General features: G+C 44.9%; 3 non-coding genes across 3 annotated transcripts; all 3 read right to left on the bottom strand.

Annotated features, from left to right (window-relative positions):
- Positions 1-257: 257 nt before the first annotated feature.
- Positions 258-329, bottom strand: trnah-gug (transfer RNA histidin (anticodon GUG)). Its single transcript has one exon. It is a non-coding gene; the product is annotated as a tRNA-His (tRNA).
- Positions 330-6,756: 6,427 nt separating this feature from the next.
- Positions 6,757-6,828, bottom strand: trnah-gug (transfer RNA histidin (anticodon GUG)). The gene has a single exon. It is a non-coding gene; the product is annotated as a tRNA-His (tRNA).
- Positions 6,829-13,256: 6,428 nt separating this feature from the next.
- Positions 13,257-13,328, bottom strand: trnah-gug (transfer RNA histidin (anticodon GUG)). The gene has a single exon. It is a non-coding gene; the product is annotated as a tRNA-His (tRNA).
- Between the last annotated feature and the right edge of the window lie 7,169 nt (positions 13,329-20,497).

Below are 20,497 nucleotides of genomic sequence, written 5' to 3'. Positions count from 1 at the left end.
TATAGATGTTAAGGCGGCAGTAAAGTGACAACGAAATGGAAGGACTAAAGTAAAGTAGGGTTAGTGATTGTGGAAGGGAGGAAAATGTGAGGGAAGAGGCAGGTTTGAATTGGGGAGCATCAAGCACAGACATCCAACAGTGCGAGGTTTGGATGGAGCAAATTGCTTTTGGTCAGCAAACAAGCATATAAATAAACAGGGATTTTAGTGGGCTCTAAAAGTGGCGTCGAGGAGAAAGGAGAACTGCAAACAGTTATTGCCGTGACTCGGATTCGAACCGAGGTTGCTGCGACCACAACACAGAGTACTAACCACTATACGATCACGGCGCCACACACTAGCTGCGCTTACGAACACGGGCAGCTGTAGCAATGTCACAACCGACACTGCCTCGAAACGATGCATTTTTGCGATGGGACCAACATTAGATCTGTAAAAATTTTTGGCAGCAATGTAATACGACACACGCCCCAGGAGCGATTACAGCTTTAATCCACTGCCTTAGACCGTTCGCCCAGGCTGTCCTAAACAGCACATTTCAATTTCGAAACTAACTGAAAGCTGCCTTTCCTGATGACTGCCCGCGCAGCCCATGGTTTTGCATTGCAAGTTGGGGGAAATATCAAACGCTGCGGTTCGAAACGGAGTCGACTTTTTCCGCGAAAAGAGTCATATATTCCCCAACGTCATACAAAGGCGAAATGCTGAAGATGCTGGAACCTTGATATATAAAAAGCCACTGCTTGAGCTAATTAGCAGCTTTGACTTTGTCATGAGAAACAGAGTTAATGTTCCAGGTATATGATATTTAGGAAATTAAACAATGACGAAAGGGTTGACTTGTTCAAATCCCATTGTTGCTGTCAGCAATTTCAACCCCAGGTGTCCCATATGACAGGTGAAGATACTCAGCATTATACCAATGAGGAACGCATCCACAGCCTATCTTTGGTGGGATGCATCGTTCCTGTTCCACTGAATCTTTCGAAAAAAAATATTTGATGACACTTGTTTCACCTTCCATCGGACACTGTTGAAAGAAAACTTATAATTCACATTTCCGTCTCTTTGTAAATTAAGATGCAGAGTAACCGGATGTAGGCAGCGAGGAATCTGTGAGGCAAACTGGCACTCAGAAAAGTGTAGAAAATGTGAGGCGCAGAAACATACACATAGACAGAAATAAGCACACAGGCAGACAATTACATTCGCGCCACATAAGTGCCAGGCAATGACCAACTGCAACAAGTGAGTATCCAACCATCTCCGCTTGACAGTCAATGGCATTACCATCGCTGAATCCCGAACTATCAACATGTGCCGGGTTACAACTAGCCAGAAACTGAACTAAATCAGCCATATAAGTACTGTGGCTACAGGAGCAGGTCACAAGCTGCTAATTTAACTTCTGAATCCCCAAAGCCTGCCCACCATCCACAAGACAGGAAGGCAGGCACCACCAGTTCCGAAGAAGGGTCACTGACCCGAAACGTTAACTCTGCTTCTCTTTCCACAGATGCTGCCAGACCTGCTGAGTGATTCCAGCATTTCTTGTTTTTGTACCAGTCAGGAGTGTTTTGGAATACCCTCCATTTGTTGGTTGAGTGCAGCTCCAGCAACACTCGAGAAGCTCGACCCCATCCAGGACAAACAACGCGCTTGACTGACACCCCCATGAATCAACTTCAACATTCGCTCCTTCCACCACGGACTCACAGTGGCTGCAGTGCACTTTAAAATCCTGATTGCTTTCATCGAGCCTCTGTTGAGTCACTAGCTCGCTAGCTTAGCTTCCTGCTGCAGTAAGTTAAAGCTATTGAACCAACTTCGTTCAGCTGATGGACAAGTAAATGCCACTGCCAGGCAGTTTCTGTTTAACAAGGCAATTTAAGACACTTGAAGTTTGAAAAAACTATGACAATGCCTGACTCTTAATTTGCATTGAACTTGCGGAAAGCTTACCGGAATTTACCATGTGGACCAAAGTCCCACCGTCACACGCAGACAAGGTCTCCACTCCGGCGAAGAATTTACTCCGTGCGCCTCTCGCTTGCAGCATGATTATTTGAAAAGACGGTTGAAAGGTACCTATTGAATGAAAATATTAAACCAAATGCAGATCTAGTGTCAGGAAATTAATCCAGATGATGAGGCAATCCTCCCGTTTCCTCGAGATCGATATCGATATTACCCAAATCTTTCCAGAGGGAGCGGGATAAATAAAATGAGCCTTGTGAAGCAGTGCGTTAAATATTAAGCCGACAGTTCTGAGGGGGTTCGACGCTCCGCGGGGAAATACGAGCGAATTGCAAATGCAACGCATTAAGGACTCGGCCATCACAACTGTGGCTACTTATTCATCAACAATTTAAACTCTGCTATGACAGCAAAACACTGTGGTCACTGGCAGTCCAACTTGCGACAGCAATGTTGGAAATGTTCAGCAAATGAAGCAGCATCGGTGGAGAGAGGAGGGAAGATAACATTTCAGATAAACGACCGTTCACTTTAAAATTAATCCTCACCTCGCTGACTCTGCACTGTGTGTTGAATCTCGGTAACGACTGTTTAGTTGGTTCTCTGATATTCAATTTGCTGCAAATTCCTCAACTCGAAAAGAACTGCAGCGATCCGTGCAATAATCTAAATCCTCTGATATTTAATGGCAATATAACATCAGTATTCTGCAGGATACTGAATGTGAACAGCAGAAATGTGGTGGTCTGCTCCCACAGTGCACAGACCAGCCCCAGTCTTTGTTGCTGCCCGCCGGCTGCTCAAACCTTATCTCTGATTATAAATTGCAACCAGATTCAAGCTAAACGTGCAGGATAGAGATGAATCACCGAGGCAAAGATCAAATATATAAAATAGATTACTTACACCAGAGAAATAATCACACAATATCTATTGACCATTAAAATGCAGCATTATATGAAGAAGACAACAAAGACTTTATGTACTTTTGGCGATCTGTGATAGGTGTTTAGAGGCAAAGAAAGTCCAGGTCATCAGGAAGCATTGAAATTATCAATAGATTCCGAAGATAATGTTGTGAACAATCGGGCCGCTGCCCTTCGGAAGGCCAGACCTGCTTTTGCAGCGCTTGTCTGCCTAGCCGTCCCACAGGTCTAAATGCATGGACTGGTTTCAAGGGAGAGATGCACATTAGTGCGAATGGGAGATGGACCTCGAGGAAGAGCGGTGGCGGCAAAGCAGCGTAAAGTTGTAAGTATTGATGGTGATTATTATAGATGTTAAGGCGGCAGTAAAGTGACAACGAAATGGAAGGACTAAAGTAAAGTAGGGTTAGTGATTGTGGAAGGGAGGAAAATGTGAGGGAAGAGGCAGGTTTGAATTGGGGAGCATCAAGCACAGACATCCAACAGTGCGAGGTTTGGATGGAGCAAATTGCTTTTGGTCAGCAAACCAGCATATAAATAAACACGGATTTTAGTGGGCTCTCCAAGTGGGCGTCGAGGAGAAAGGAAAACTGCAAACAGTTATTGCCGTGATGCGGATTCGAATCGAGGTCGCTGGGGCCACAACGCAGAGTACTAACCACGAAACGATCACGGCGCCACACACTAGCTGCGGCTACATACCCGGGCAGCTGCAGCAATGTCACAACCGACACAGCCTCGAAACGATGCATTTTTGCGATGGGACCAACATCAGATCTGTAAAAATTTTTGGCAGCAATGTAATACGACACACGCCCCAGGAGCGATTACAGCTTTAATCCACTGCCTTAGACCGTTCGCCCAGGCTGTCCTAAACAGCACATTTCAATTTCGAAACTAACTGAAAGCTGCCTTTCCTGATGACTGCCCGCCCAGCCCATGGTTTTGCATTGCAAGTTGGGGGAAATATCAAACGCTGCGGTTCGAAACGGAGTCGACTTTTTCCGCGAAAAGAGTCATATATTCCCCAACGTCATACAAAGGCGAAATGCTGAAGATGCTGGAACCTTGATATATAAAAAGCCACTGCTTGAGCTAATTAGCATCTTTGACTTTGTCATGAGAAACAGAGTTAATGTTCCAGGTATATGATATTTAGGAAATTAAACAATGACGGAAGGGTTGAATTGTTCAAATCGCATTGTTGCTGTCAGCAATTTCAACCCCAGGTGTCCCATATGACAGGTGAGGATACTCAGCATTATACCAATGAGGAACGCATCCACAGCCTATATATGGTGGGATGCATCGTTACTGTTCCACTGAATCTTTCGAAAAAAAATATTTGATGACACTTGTTTCACCTTCCATCGGACACTGCTGAAAGAAAACTTATAATTCACATTTCCGTCTCTTTGTAAATTAAGATGCAGAGTAACCGGATGTAGGCAGCGAGGAATCTGTGAGGCAAACTGCCACGCAGAAAAGTGTAGAAAATGTGAGGCGCAGAAAGATACACATAGACTGAAATAAGCACACAGGCAGACAATTACATTCGCGCCACATAAGTGCCAGGCAATGACCAACTGCAACAAGTGAGTATCCAACCATCTCCGCTTGACAGTCAATGGCATTACCATCGCTGAATCCCGAACTATCAACATGTGCCGGGTTACAACTAGCCAGAAACTGAACTAAATCAGCCATATAAGTACAGTGGCTACAGGAGCAGGTCACAAGCTGCTAATTTAACTTCTGAATCCCCAAAGCCTGCCCACCATCCACAAGACAGGAAGGCAGGCACCACCAGTTCCGAAGAAGGGTCACTGACCCGAAACGTTAACTCTGCTTCTCTTTCCACAGATGCTGCCAGACCTGCTGAGTGATTCCAGTATTTCTTGTTTTTGTACCAGTCAGGAGTGTTTTGGAATACCCTCCATTTGTTGGTTGAGTGCAGCTCCAGCAACACTCAAGAAGCTCGACCCCATCCAGGACAAACAACGCGCTTGACTGACACCCCCATGAATCAACTTCAACATTCGCTCCTTCCACCACGGACTCACAGTGGCTGCAGTGCACTTTAAAATCCTGATTGCTTTCATCGAGCCTCTGTTGAGTCACTAGCTCGCTGGCTTAGCTTCCTGCTGCAGTAAGTTAAAGCTATTGAACCAACTTCGTTCAGCTGATGGACAAGTAAATGCCACTGCCAGGCAGTTTCTGTTTAACAAGGCAATTTAAGACACTTGAAGTTTGAAAAAACTATGACAATGCCTGACTCTTAATTTGCATTGAACTTGCGGAAAGCTTACCGGAATTTACCATGTGGACCAAAGTCCCACCGTCACACGCAGACAAGGTCTCCACTTCGGCGAAGAATTTACTCCGTGCGCCTCTCGCTTGCAGCATGATTATTTGAAAAGACGGTTGAAAGGTACCTCTTGAATGAAAACATTTAACCAAATGCAGATCTAGTGTCAGGAAATTAATCCAGATGATGAGGATATCCTCCCGTTTCCTCGAGATCGATATCGATATTACCCAAATATTTCCAGAGGGAGCGGGGTCAATAAAATGAGCCTTGTGAAGCAGTGCGTTAAATATTAAGCCGACAGTTGTGAGTGGGTTCGACGCTCCGCGGGGAAATACGAGCGAATTGCAAATGCAACGCATTAAGGACTCGGCCATCACAACTGTGGCTACTTATTCATCAACAATTTAAACTCTGCTATGACAGCAAAACACTGTGGTCACTGGCAGTCCAACTTGCGACAGCAATGTTGGAAATGTTCAGCAAATGAAGCAGCATCGGTGGAGAGAGGAGGGAAGATAACATTTCAGATCAACGACCGTTCACTTTAAAATTAATCCTCACCTCGCTGACTCCGCACTGTGTGTTGAATCTCGGTAACGACAGTTTAGTTGGTTCTCTGATATTCAATTTGCTGCAAATTCCTCAACTCGAAAAGAACTGCAGCGATCCGTGCAATAATCTAAATCCTCTGATATTTAATGGCAATATAACATCAGTATTCTGCTGGATACTGAATGTGAACAGCAGAAATGTGGTGGTCTGCTCCCACAGCGCACAGACCAGCCCCAGTCTCTGTTGCTGCCCGCCGGCTGCTCAAACCTTATCTCTGATTATAAATTGCAACCAGATTCAAGCTAAACGTGCAGGATAGAGATGAATCACCGAGGCAAAGATCAAATATATAAAATAGATTACTTACACCAGAGAAATAATCACACAATATCTATTGACCATTAAAATGCAGCATTATATGAAGAAGACAACAAAGACTTTCAGTACTTTTGGCGATCTGTGATAGGTGTTTAGAGGCAAAGAAAGTCCAGGTCATCAGTAAGCATTGAAATTATCAATAGATTCCGAAGATAATGTTGTGAACAATCGGGCCACTGCCCTTCGGAAGGCCAGACCTGCTTTTGCAGCGCTTGTCTGCCTAGCCGTCCCACAGGTCTAAATGCATGGACTGGTTTCAAGGGTGAGATGTACATTAGTGCGAATGGGAGATGGACCTCGAGGAAGAGCGGTGGCGGCAAAGCAGCGTAAAGATGTAAGTATTGATGGTGATTATTATAGTTGTTAAGGCGGCAGTAAAGTGACAACGAAATGGAAGGACTAAAGTAAAGTAGGGTTAGTGATTGTGGAAGGGAGGAAAATGTGAGGGAAGAGGCAGGTTTGAATTGGGGAGCATCAAGCACAGACACCCAACAGTGTGAGGTTTGGATGGAGCAAATTGATTTTGGTCAGCAAACAAGCATATAAATAAACAGGGATTTTAGTGGGCTCTCCAAGTGGCGTCGAGGAGAAAGGAGAACTGCAAACAGTTATTGCCGTGACTCGGAATCGAACCGAGGTTGCTGCGACCACAACGCAGAGTACTAACCACTATACGATCACGGCGCCACACACTAGCTGTGGTTACGAACCCGGGCAGCTGCAGCAATGTCACAACCGACACAGCCTCGAAACGATGCATTTTTGCGATGGGACCAACATCAGATCTGTAAAAAATTTTGGCAGCAATGTAATACGACACACGCCCCAGGAGCGATTACAGCTTTAATCCACTGCCTTAGACCGTTCGCCCAGGCTGTCCTAAACAGCACATTTCAATTTCGAAACTAACTGAAAGCTGCCTTTCCTGATGACTGCCCGCCCAGCCCATGGTTTTGCATTGCAAGTTGGGGGAAATATCAAACGCTGCGGTTCGAAACGGAGTCGACTTTTTCCGCGAAAAGAGTCATATATTCCCCAACGTCATACAAAGGCGAAATGCTGAAGATGCTGGAACCTTGATATATAAAAAGCCACTGCTTGAGCTAATTAGCATCTTTGACTTTGTCATGAGAAACAGAGTTAATGTTCCAGGTATATGATATTTAGGAAATTAAACAATGACGGAAGGGTTGACTTGTTCAAATCGCATTGTTGCTGTCAGCAATTTCAACCCCAGGTGTCCCATATGACAGGTGAGGATACTCAGCATTATACCAATGAGGAACGCATCCACAGCCGATATGTGGTGGGATGCATCGTTACTGTTCCACTGAATCTTTCGAAAAAAAATATTTGATGACACTTGTTTCACCTTCCATCGGACACTGCTGAAAGAAAACTTATAATTCACATTTCCGTCTCTTTGTAAATTAAGATGCAGAGTAACCGGATGTAGGCAGCGAGGAATCTGTGAGGCAAACTGCCACGCAGAAAAGTGTAGAAAATGTGAGGCGCAGAAAGATACACATAGAAGGAAATAAGCACACAGGCAGACAATTACATTCTCGCCACATAAGTGCCAGGCAATGACCAACTGCAACAAGTGAGTATCCAACCATCTCCGCTTGACAGTCAATGGCATTACCATCGCTGAATCCCGAACTATCAACATGTGCCGGGTTACAACTAGCCAGAAACTGAACTAAATCAGCCATATAAGTACAGTGGCTACAGGAGCAGGTCACAAGCTGCTAATTTAACATCTGAATCCCCAAAGCCTGCCCACCATCCACAAGACAGGAAGGCAGGCACCACCAGTTCCGAAGAAGGGTCACTGACCCGAAACGTTAACTCTGCTTCTCTTTCCACAGATGCTGCCAGACCTGCTGAGTGATTCCAGTATTTCTTGTTTTTGTACCAGTCAGGAGTGTTTTGGAATACCCTCCATTTGTTGGTTGAGTGCAGCTCCAGCAACACTCAAGAAGCTCGACCCCATCCAGGACAAACAACGCGCTTGACTGACACCCCCATGAATCAATTTCAACATTCGCTCCTTCCACCACGGACTCACAGTGGCTGCAGTGCACTTTAAAATCCTGATTGCTTTCATCGAGCCTCTGTTGAGTCACTAGCTCGCTAGCTTAGCTTCCTGCTGCAGTAAGTTAAAGCTATTGAACCAACTTCGTTCAGCTGATGGACAAGTAAATGCCACTGCCAGGCAGTTTCTGTTTAACAAGGCAATTTAAGACACTTGAAGTTTGAAAAAACTATGACAATGCCTGACTCTTAATTTGCATTTAACTTGCGGAAAGCTTACCGGAATTTACCATGTGGACCAAAGTCCCACCGTCACACGCAGACAAGGTCTCCACTTCGGCGAAGAATTTACTCCGTGCGCCTCTCGCTTGCAGCATGATTATTTGAAAAGACGGTTGAAAGGTACCTATTGAATGAAAACATTTAATCAAATGCAGATCTAGTGTCAGGAAATTAATCCAGATGATGAGGCAATCCTCCCGTTTCCTCGAGATCGATATCGATATTACCCAAATCTTTCCAGAGGGAGCGGGGTCAATAAAATGAGCCTTGTGAAGCAGTGCGTTAAATATTAAGCCGACAGTTGTGAGGGGGTTCGACGCTCCGCGGGGAAATACGAGCGAATTGCAAATGCAAAGCATTAAGGACTCGGCCATCACAACTGTGGCTACTTATTCATCAACAATTTAAACTCTGCTATGACAGCAAAACACTGTGGTCACTGGCAGTCCAACTTGCGACAGCAATGTTGGAAATGTTCAGCAAATGAAGCAGCATCGGTGGAGAGAGGAGGGAAGATAACATTTCAGATCAACGACCGTTCACTTTAAAATTAATCCTCACCTCGCTGACTCCGCACTGTGTGTTGAATCTCGGTAACGACAGTTTAGTTGGTTCTCTGATATTCAATTTGCTGCAAATTCCTCAACTCGAAAAGAACTGCAGCGATCCGTGCAATAATCTAAATCCTCTGATATTTAATGGCAATATAACATCAGTATTCTGCTGGATACTGAATGTGAACAGCAGAAATGTGGTGGTCTGCTCCCACAGCGCACAGACCAGCCCCAGTCTCTGTTGCTGCCCGCCGGCTGCTCAAACCTTATCTCTGATTATAAATTGCAACCAGATTCAAGCTAAACGTGCAGGATAGAGATGAATCACCGAGGCAAAGATCAAATATATAAAATAGATTACTTACACCAGAGAAATAATCACACTATATCTATTGACCATTAAAATGCAGCATTATATGAAGAAGACAACAAAGACTTTCAGTACTTTTGGCGATCTGTGATAGGTGTTTAGAGGCAAAGAAAGTCCAGGTCATCAGGAAGCATTGAAATTATCAATAGATTCCGAAGATAATGTTGTGAACAATCGGGCCGCTGCCCTTCTGAAGGCCAGACCTGCTTTTGCAGCGCTTGTCTGCCTAGCCGTCCCACAGGTCTAAATGCATGGACTGGTTTCAAGGGAGAGATGTACATTAGTGCGAATGGGAGATGGACCTCGAGGAAGAGCGGTGGCGGCAAAGCAGCGTAAAGTTGTAAGTATTGATGGTGATTATTATATTTGTTAAGGCGGCAGTAAAGTGACAACGAAATGGAAGGACTAAAGTAAAGTAGGGTTAGTGATTGTGGAAGGGAGGAAAATGTGAGGGAAGAGGCAGGTTTGAATTGGGGAGCATCAAGCACAGACATCCAACAGTGCGAGGTTTGGATGGAGCAAATTGCTTTTGTTCAGCAAACAAGCATATAAATAAACACGGATTTTAGTGGGCTCTCCAAGTGGGCGTCGAGGAGAAAGGAGAACTGCAAACAGTTATTGCCGTGATTCGGATTCGAACCGTGGTTGCTGCGGCCACAACGCAGAGTACTAACCACTATACGATCACGGCGCCACACACTAGCTGTGTTTACGAACCCGGGCAGCTGCAGCGATGTCACAACCGACACTGCCTCGAAACGATGCATTTTTGCGATGGGACCAACATCAGATCTGCAAAAAATTTTGGCAGCAATGTAATACGACACACGCCCCAGGAGCGATTACAGCTTTAATCAACTGCCTTAGACCGTTCGCCCAGGCTGTCCTAAACAGCACATTTCAATTTCGAAACTAACTGAAAGCTGCCTTTCCTGATGACTGCCCGCCCAGCCCATGGTTTTGCATTGCAAGTTGGGGGAAATATCAAACACTGCGGTTCGAAACGGAGTCGACTTTTTCCGCGAAAATAGTCATATATTCCCCAACGTCATACAAAGGCGAAATGCTGAAGATGCTGGAACCTTGATATATAAAAAGCCACTGCTTGAGCTAATTAGCAGCTTTGACTTTGTCATGAGAAACAGAGTTAATGTTCCAGGTATATGATATTTAGGAAATTAAACAATGACGAAAGGGTTGACTTGTTCAAATCGCATTGTTGCTGTCAGCAATTTCAACCCCAGGTGTCCCAAATGACAGGTGAGGATACTCAGCATTATACCAATGAGGAACGCATCCACAGCCTAAATATGGTGGGATGCATCCTTCCTGTTCCACTGAATCTTTCGAAAAAAAATATTTGATGACACTTGTTTCACCTTCCATCGGACACTGTTGAAAGAAAACTGATAATTCACATTTCCGTCTCTTTGTAAATTAAGATGCAGAGTAACCGGATGTAGGCAGCGAGGAATCTGTGAGGCAAACTGGCACGCAGAAAAGCGTAGAAAATGTGAGGCGCAGAAAGATACACATAGACAGAAATAAGCACACAGGCAGACAATTACATTCGCGCCACATAAGGGCCAGGCAATGACCAACTGCAACAAGTGAGTATCCAACCATCACCGCTTGACAGTCAATGGCATTACCATCGCTGAATCCAGAACTATCAACATGTGCCGGGTTACAACTAGCCAGAAACTGAACTAGATCAGCCATATAAGTACTGTGGCTACAGGAGCAGGTCACAAGCTGCTAATTTAACTTCTGAATCCACAAAGCCAGCCCACCATCCACAAGACAGGAAGGCAGGCACCACCAGTTCCGAAGAAGGGTCACTGACCCGAAACGTTAACTCTGCTTCTCTTTCCACAGATGCTGCCAGACCTGCTGAGTGATTCCAGCATTTCTTGTTTTTGTACCAGTCAGGAGTGTTTTGGAATACCCTCCATTCGTTGGTTGAGTGCAGCTCCAGCAACACTCAAGAAGCTCGACCCCATCCAGGACAAACAAGGCGCTTGACTGACACCCCCATGAATCAACTTCAACATTCGCTCCTTCCACCACGGACTCACAGTGGCTGCAGTGCACTTTAAAATCCTGATTGCTTTCATCGAGCCTCTGTTGAGTCACTAGCTCGCTAGCTTAGCTTCCTGCTGCAGTAAGTTAAAGCTATTGAAGCAACTTCGTTCAGCTGATGGACAAGTAAATGCCACTGCCAGGCAGTTTCTGTTTAACAAGGCAATTTAAGACACTTGAAGTTTGAAAAATCTATGACAATGCCTGACTCTTAATTTGCATTTAACTTGCGGAAAGCTTACCGGAATTTACCATGTGGACCAAAGTCCCACCGTCACACGCAGACAAGGTCTTCACTCCGGCGAAGAATTTACTCCGTGCGCCTCTCGCTTGCAGCATGATTATTTGAAAAGACGGTTGAAAGGTACCTATTGAATGAAAATATTAAACCAAATGCAGATCTAGTGTCAGGAAATTAATCCAGATGATGAGGCAATCCTCCCGTTTCCTCGAGATCGATATCGATATTACCCAAATCTTTCCAGAGGGAGCGGGATAAATAAAATGAGCCTTGTGAAGCAGTGCGTTAAATATTAAGCCGACAGTTGTGAGGGGGTTCGACGCTCCGCGGGGAAATACGAGCGAATTGCAAATGCAACGCATTAAGGACACGGCCATCACAACTATGGCTACTTATTCATCAACAATTTAAACTCTGCTATGACAGCAAAACACTGTGGTCACTGGCAGTCCAACTTGCGACAGCAATGTTGGAAATGTTCAGCAAATGAAGCAGCATCGGTGGAGAGAGGAGGGAAGATAACATTTCAGATAAACGACCGTTCACTTTAAAATTAATCCTCACCTCGCTGACTCTGCACTGTGTGTTGAATCTCGGTAACGACTGTTTGGTTGGTTCTCTGATATTCAATTTGCTGCAAATTCCTCAACTCGAAAAGAACTGCAGCGATCCGTGCAATAATCTAAATCCTCTGATATTTAATGGCAATATAACATCAGTATTCTGCAGGATACTGAATGTGAACAGCAGAAATGTGGTGGTCTGCTCCCACAGCGCACAGACCAGCCCCAGTCTTTGTTGCTGCCCGCCGGCTGCTCAAACCTTATCTCTGATTATAAATTGCAACCAGATTCAAGCTAAACGTGCAGGATAGAGATGAATCACCGAGGCAAAGATCAAATATATAAAATAGATTAATTACACCAGAGAAATAATCACACAATATCTATTGACCATTAAAATGCAGCATTATATGAAAAAGACAACAAAGACTTTCAGTACTTTTGGCGATCTGTGATAGGTGTTTAGAGGCAAAGAAAGTCCAGGTCATCAGGAAGCATTGAAATTATCAATAGATTCCGAAGATAATGTTGTGAACAATCGGGCCGCTGCCCTTCTGAAGGCCAGACCTGCTTTTGCAGCGCTTGTCTGCCTAGCCGTCCCACAGGTCTAAATGCATGGACTGGTTTCAAGGGAGAGATGTACAATAGTGCGAATGGGAGATGGACCTCGAGGAAGAGCGGTGGCGGCAAAGCAGCGTAAAGTTGTAAGTATTGATGGTGATTATTACAGATGTTAAGGCGGCAGTAAAGTGACAACGAAATGGAAGGACTAAAGTAAAGAAGGGTTCGTGATTGTGGAAGGGAGGAAAATGTGAGGGAAGAGGCAGGTTTGAATTGGGGAGCATCAAGCACAGACATCCAACAGTGCGAGGTTTGGATAGAGCAAATTGCTTTTGGTCAGCAAACAAGCATATAAATAAACACGGATTTTAGTGGGCTCTCCAAGTGGGCGTCGAGGAGAAAGGAGAACTGCAAACAGTTATTGCCGTGACTCGGATTCGAACCGAGGTTGCTGCGGCCACAACGCAGAGTACTAACCACTATACGATCACGGCGCCACACACTAGCTGTGATTACGAACGCGGGCAGCTGCAGCAATGTCACAACCGACACTGCCTCGAAACGATGCATTTTTGCGATGATACCAACATCAGATCTGTAAAACATTTTGGCAGCAATGTAATACGACACACGCCCCAGGAGCGATTACAGCTTTAATCCACTGCCTTAGACCGTTCGCCCAGGCTGTCCTAAACAGCACATTTCAATTTCGAAACTAACTGAAAGCTGCCTTTCCTGATGACTGCCCGCCCAGCCCATGGTTTTGCATTGCACGTTGGGGGAAATATCAAACGCTGCGGTTCGAAACGGAGTCGACTTTTTCCGCGAAAAGAGTCATATATTCCCCAACGTCATACAAAGGCGAAATGCTGAAGATGCTGGAACCTTGATATATAAAAAGCCACTGCTTGAGCTAATTAGCAGCTTTGACTTTGTCATGAGAAACAGAGTTAATGTTCCAGGTATATGATATTTAGGAAATTAAACAATGACGAAAGGGTTGACTTGTTCAAATCGCATTGTTGCTGTCAGCAATTTCAACCCCAGGTGTCCCATATGACAGGTGAGGATACTCAGCATTATACCAATGAGGAACGCATCCACAGCCTATATATGGTGGGATGCATCGTTACTGTTCCACTGAATCTTTCGAAAAAAAATATTTGATGACACTTGTTTCACCTTCCATCGGACACTGTTGAAAGAAAACTTATAATTCACATTTCCGTCTCTTTGTAAATGAAGATGCAGAGTAACCGGATGTAGGCAGCGAGGAATCTGTGAGGCAAACTGCCACGCAGAAAAGTGTAGAAAATGTGAGGCGCAGAAAGATACACATAGACAGAAATAAGCACACAGGCAGACAATTACATTCGCGCCACATAAGGGCCAGGCAATGACCAACTGCAACAAGTGAGTATCCAACCATCACCGCTTGACAGTCAATGGCATTACCATCGCTGAATCCAGAACTATCAACATGTGCCGGGTTACAACTAGCCAGAAACTGAACTAGATCAGCCATATAAGTACTGTGGCTACAGGAGCAGGTCACAAGCTGCTAATTTAACTTCTGAATCCCCAAAGCCAGCCCACCATCCACAAGACAGGAAGGCAGGCACCACCAGTTCCGAAGAAGGGTCACTGACCCGAAACGTTAACTCTGCTTCTCTTTCCACAGATGCTGCCAGACCTGCTGAGTGATTCCAGCATTTCTTGTTTTTGTACCAGTCAGGAGTGTTTTGGAATACCCTCCATTCGTTGGTTGAGTGCAGCTCCAGCAACACTCAAGAAGCTCGACCCCATCCAGGACAAACAAGGCGCTTGACTGACACCCCCATGAATCAACTTCAACATTCGCTCCTTCCACCACGGACTCACAGTGGCTGCAGTGCACTTTAAAATCCTGATTGCTTTCATCGAGCCTCTGTTGAGTCACTAGCTCGCTAGCTTAGCTTCCTGCTGCAGTAAGTTAAAGCTATTGAACCAACTTCGTTCAGCTGATGGACAAGTAAATGCCACTGCCAGGCAGTTTCTGTTTAACAAGGCAATTTAAGACACTTGAAGTTTGAAAAATCTATGACAATGCCTGACTCTTAATTTGCATTTAACTTGCGGAAAGCTTACCGGAATTTACCATGTGGACCAAAGTCCCACCGTCACACGCAGACAAGGTCTTCACTCCGGCGAAGAATTTACTCCGTGCGCCTCTCGCTTGCAGCATGATTATTTGAAAAGACGGTTGAAAGGTACCTATTGAATGAAAACATTTAACCAAATACAGATCTAGTGTCAGGAAATTAATCCAGATGATGAGGCAATCCTCCCGTTTCCTCGAGATCGATATCGATATTACCCAAATCTTTCCAGAGGAAGCGGGATAAATAAAATGAGCCTTGTGAAGCAGTGCGTTAAATATTAAGCCGACAGTTGTGAGGGGGTTCGACGCTCCGCGGGGAAATACGAGCGAATTGCAAATGCAACGCATTAAGGACTCGGCCATCACAACTGTGGCTACTTATTCATCAACAATTTAAACTCTGCTATGACAGCAAAACACTGTGGTCACTGGCAGTCCAACTTGCGACAGCAATGTTGGAAATGTTCAGCAAATGAAGCAGCATCGGTGGAGAGAGGAGGGAAGATAACATTTCAGATAAACGACCGTTCACTTTAAAATTAATCCTCACCTCGCTGACTCTGCACTGTGTGTTGAATCTCGGTAACGACTGTTTAGTTGGTTCTCTGATATTCAATTTGCTGCAAATTCCTCAACTCGAAAAGAACTGCAGCGATCCGTGCAATAATCTAAATCCTCTGATATTTAATGGCAATATGACATCAGTATTCTGCTGGATACTGAATGTGAACAGCAGAAATGTGGTGGTCTGCTCCCGCAGCGCACAGACCAGCCCCAGTCTCTGTTGCTGCCCGCCGGCTGCTCAAACCTTATCTCTGATTATAAATTGCAACCAGATTCAAGCTAAACGTGCAGGATAGAGATGAATCACCGAGGCAAAGATCAAATATATAAAATAGATTACTTACACCAGAGAAATAATCACACAATATCTATTGACCATTAAAATGCAGCATTATATGAAGAAGACAACAAAGACTTTCAGTACTTTTGGCGATCTGTGATAGGTGTTTAGAGGCAAAGTCCGGGTCATCAGTAAGCATTGAAATTATCAATAGATTCCGAAGATAATGTTGTGAACAATCGGGCCGCGGCCCTTCTGAAGGCCAGACCTGCTTTTGCAGCGCTTGTCTGCCTAGCCGTCCCACAGGTCTAAATGCATGGACTGGTTTCAAGGGAGAGATGTACATTAGTGCGAATGGGAGATGGACCTCGAGGAAGAGCGGTGGCGGCAAAGCAGCGTAAAGTTGTAAGTATTGATGGTGATTATTATATTTGTTAAGGCGGCAGTAAAGTGACAACGAAATGGAAGGACTAAAGTAAAGTAGGGTTAGTGATTGTGGAAGGGAGGAAAATGTGAGGGAAGAGGCAGGTTTGAATTGGGGAGCATCAAGCACAGACATCCAACAGTGCGAGGTTTGGATGGAGCAAATTGCTTTTGTTCAGCAAACAAGCATATAAATAAACACGGATTTTAGTGGGCTCTCCAAGTGGGCGTCGAGGAGAAAGGAGAACTGCAAACAGTTATTGCCGTGACTCGGATTCGAACCGTGGTTGCTGCGGCCACAACGCAGAGTACTAACCACTATACGATCACGGCGCCACACACTAGCTGTGTTTACGAACCCGGGCAGCTGCAGCGATGTCACAACCGACACTGCCTCGAAACGATGCATTTTTGCGATGGGACCAACATCAGATCTGCAAAAAATTTTGGCAGCAATGTAATACGACACACGCCCCAGGAGCGATTACAGCTTTAATCCACTGCCTTAGACCGTTCGCCCAGGCTGTCCTAAACAGCACATTTCAATTTCGAAACTAACTGAAAGCTGCCTTTCCTGATGACTGCCCGCCCAGCCCATGGTTTTGCATTGCAAGTTGGGGGAAATATCAAACACTGCGGTTCGAAACGGAGTCGACTTTTTCCGCGAAAAGAGTCATATATTCCCCAACGTCATACAAAGGCGAAATGCTGAAGATGCTGGAACCTTGATATATAAAAAGCCACTGCTTGAGCTAATTAGCAGCTTTGACTTTGTCATGAGAAACAGAGTTAATGTTCCAGGTATATGATATTTAGGAAATTAAACAATGACGAAAGGGTTGACTTGTTCAAATCGCATTGTTGCTGTCAGCAATTTCAACCCCAGGTGTCCCAAATGACAGGTGAGGATACTCAGCATTATACCAATGAGGAACGCATCCACAGCCTAAATATGGTGGGATGCATCCTTCCTGTTCCACTGAATCTTTCGAAAAAAAATATTTGATGACACTTGTTTCACCTTCCATCGGACACTGTTGAAAGAAAACTGATAATTCACATTTCCGTCTCTTTGTAAATTAAGATGCAGAGTAACCGGATGTAGGCAGCGAGGAATCTGTGAGGCAAACTGCCACGCAGAAAAGTGTAGAAAATGTGAGGCGCAGAAAGATACACATAGACAGAAATAAGCACACAGGCAGACAATTACATTCGCGCCACATAAGGGCCAGGCAATGACCAACTGCAACAAGTGAGTATCCAACCATCACCGCTTGACAGTCAATGGCATTACCATCGCTGAATCCAGAACTATCAACATGTGCCGGGTTACAACTAGCCAGAAACTGAACTAGATCAGCCATATAAGTACTGTGGCTACAGGAGCAGGTCACAAGCTGCTAATTTAACTTCTGAATCCACAAAGCCAGCCCACCATCCACAAGACAGGAAGGCAGGCACCACCAGTTCCGAAGAAGGGTCACTGACCCGAAACGTTAACTCTGCTTCTCTTTCCACAGATGCTGCCAGACCTGCTGAGTGATTCCAGCATTTCTTGTTTTTGTACCAGTCAGGAGTGTTTTGGAATACCCTCCATTCGTTGGTTGAGTGCAGCTCCAGCAACACTCAAGAAGCTCGACCCCATCCAGGACAAACAAGGCGCTTGACTGACACCCCCATGAATCAACTTCAACATTCGCTCCTTCCACCACGGACTCACAGTGGCTGCAGTGCACTTTAAAATCCTGATTGCTTTCATCGAGCCTCTGTTGAGTCACTAGCTCGCTAGCTTAGCTTCCTGCTGCAGTAAGTTAAAGCTATTGAAGCAACTTCGTTCAGCTGATGGACAAGTAAATGCCACTGCCAGGCAGTTTCTGTTTAACAAGGCAATTTAAGACACTTGAAGTTTGAAAAATCTATGACAATGCCTGACTCTTAATTTGCATTTAACTTGCGGAAAGCTTACCGGAATTTACCATGTGGACCAAAGTCCCACCGTCACACGCAGACAAGGTCTTCACTCCGGCGAAGAATTTACTCCGTGCGCCTCTCGCTTGCAGCATGATTATTTGAAAAGACGGTTGAAAGGTACCTATTGAATGAAAATATTTAACCAAATGCAGGTATAGTGTCAGGAAATTAATCCAGATGATGAGGCAATCCTCCCGTTTCCTCGAGATCGATATCGATATTACCCAAATCTTTCCAGAGGGAGCGGGATAAATAAAATGAGCCTTGTGAAGCAGTGCGTTAAATATTAAGCCGACAGTTGTGAGGGGGTTCGACGCTCCGCGGGGAAATACGAGCGAATTGCAAATGCAACGCATTAAGGACACGGCCATCACAACTATGGCTACTTATTCATCAACAATTTAAACTCTGCTATGACAGCAAAACACTGTGGTCACTGGCAGTCCAACTTGCGACAGCAATGTTGGAAATGTTCAGCAAATGAAGCAGCATCGGTGGAGAGAGGAGGGAAGATAACATTTCAGATAAACGACCGTTCACTTTAAAATTAATCCTCACCTCGCTGACTCTGCACTGTGTGTTGAATCTCGGTAACGACTGTTTGGTTGGTTCTCTGATATTCAATTTGCTGCAAATTCCTCAACTCGAAAAGAACTGCAGCGATCCGTGCAATAATCTAAATCCTCTGATATTTAATGGCAATATAACATCAGTATTCTGCAGGATACTGAATGTGAACAGCAGAAATGTGGTGGTCTGCTCCCACAGCGCACAGACCAGCCCCAGTCTTTGTTGCTGCCCGCCGGCTGCTCAAACCTTATCTCTGATTATAAATTGCAACCAGATTCAAGCTAAACGTGCAGGATAGAGATGAATCACCGAGGCAAAGATCAAATATATAAAATAGATTAATTACACCAGAGAAATAATCACACAATATCTATTGACCATTAAAATGCAGCATTATATGAAAAAGACAACAAAGACTTTCAGTACTTTTGGCGATCTGTGATAGGTGTTTAGAGGCAAAGAAAGTCCAGGTCATCAGGAAGCATTGAAATTATCAATAGATTCCGAAGATAATGTTGTGAACAATCGGGCCGCTGCCCTTCGGAAGGCCAGACCTGCTTTTGCAGCGCTTGTCTGCCCAGCCGTCCCACAGGTCTAAATGCAAGGACTGGTTTCAAGGGAGAGATGCAAATTAGTGCGAATGGGAGATGGACCTCGAGGAAGAGCCGTGGCGGCAAAGCAGCGTAAAGTTGTAATTATTGATGGTGATTATTATAGATGTTAAGGCGGCAGTAAAGTGACAACGAAATGGAAGGACTAAAGTAAAGTAGGGTTAGTGATTGTGGAAGGGAGGAAAATGTGAGGGAAGAGGCAGGTTTGAATTGGGGAGCATCAAGCACAGACATCCAACAGTGCGAGGTTTGGATGGAGCAAATTGCTTTTGGTCAGCAAACAAGCATATAAATAAACACGGATTTTAGTGGGCTCTCCAAGTGGGCGTCGAGGAGAAAGGAGAACTGCAAACAGTTATTGTCGTGACTCGGATTCGAACCGAGGTTGCTGCGGCCACAACGCAGAGTACTAACCACTATACGATCACAGCGCCACACACTAGCTGTGGTTACGAACGCGGGCAGCTGCAGCAATGTCACAACCGACACTGCCTCGAAACGATGCATTTTTGCGATGGGACCAACATCAGATCTGTAAAACATTTTGGCAGCAATGTAATACGACACACGCCCCAGGAGCGATTACAGCTTTAATCCACTGCCTTAGACCGTTCGCCCAGGCTGTCCTAAACAGCACATTTCAATTTCGAAACTAACTGAAAGCTGCCTTTCCTGATGACTGCCCGCCCAGCCCATGGTTTTGCATTGCACGTTGGGGGAAATATCAAACGCTGCGGTTCGAAACGGAGTCGACTTTTTCCGCGAAAAGAGTCATATATTCCCCAACGTCATACAAAGGCGAAATGCTGAAGATGCTGGAACCTTGATATATAAAAAGCCACTGCTTGAGCTAATTAGCAGCTTTGACTTTGTCATGAGAAACAGAGTTAATGTTCCAGGTATATGATATTTAGGAAATTAAACAATGACGAAAGGGTTGACTTGTTCAAATCGCATTGTTGCTGTCAGCAATTTCAACCCCAGGTGTCCCATATGACAGGTGAAGATACTCAGCATTATACCAATGAGGAACGCATCCACAGCCTATATATGGTGGGATGCATCGTTACTGTTCCACTGAATCTTTCGATAAAAAATATTTGA

Source organism: Heterodontus francisci, chromosome 29, assembly GCF_036365525.1.
Source record: "Heterodontus francisci isolate sHetFra1 chromosome 29, sHetFra1.hap1, whole genome shotgun sequence".
In the NCBI taxonomy this organism is placed as follows: domain Eukaryota; kingdom Metazoa; phylum Chordata; class Chondrichthyes; order Heterodontiformes; family Heterodontidae; genus Heterodontus; species Heterodontus francisci.
Note: the sequence above shows the minus strand (reverse complement) of the source record. Positions and strands in the feature narration are given on the sequence as shown.